We start from the raw sequence: 468 nt of genomic DNA on the forward strand, positions 1-468 counted from the left end.
GAAACTGGGTGTTGGACCTTGATGAAAATGTGCCAGAATATGGGCCTGGGTATCCTCTATCAAACGGTATATAGCTTATATGCCGGTCAACACTGTGAATGGTACCTCTAGTGTATCGATTTGAAGTCGTAATGAAGAAATTTAGAGAAAAGTATTGGAAATTCAATTTTGAAGCCCCATTACGGGGAAACTGGACGTTCGGCCTTGATGAAACTTTGCCAGATGATGGGCATTGATATGCCCTATCCATTGATATATGGCTTATATGCCGATCAACATTGTGAAGGGTACCTCTAGTGTATCGATTTGAAGTCAAATTGAGTAGAAATGATGCAAGTCGAAGTTAGGATCCACCATCTCGCGATTCTTATGACAAACCCGAATTAGGTTTCAGCCCGAGTTCTACGCACGTTTCACATTAAGCCCTTACGGCCGGAGGCTGGCAGTGTATTTTAATATTTGTGGTTA

This window comes from Sitodiplosis mosellana, unplaced genomic scaffold (genome assembly GCF_009176505.1).
Source record: "Sitodiplosis mosellana isolate CC-2019 unplaced genomic scaffold, AAFC_SMos_1.0 Smas_scaffold_4589, whole genome shotgun sequence".
NCBI lineage: Eukaryota > Metazoa > Arthropoda > Insecta > Diptera > Cecidomyiidae > Sitodiplosis > Sitodiplosis mosellana.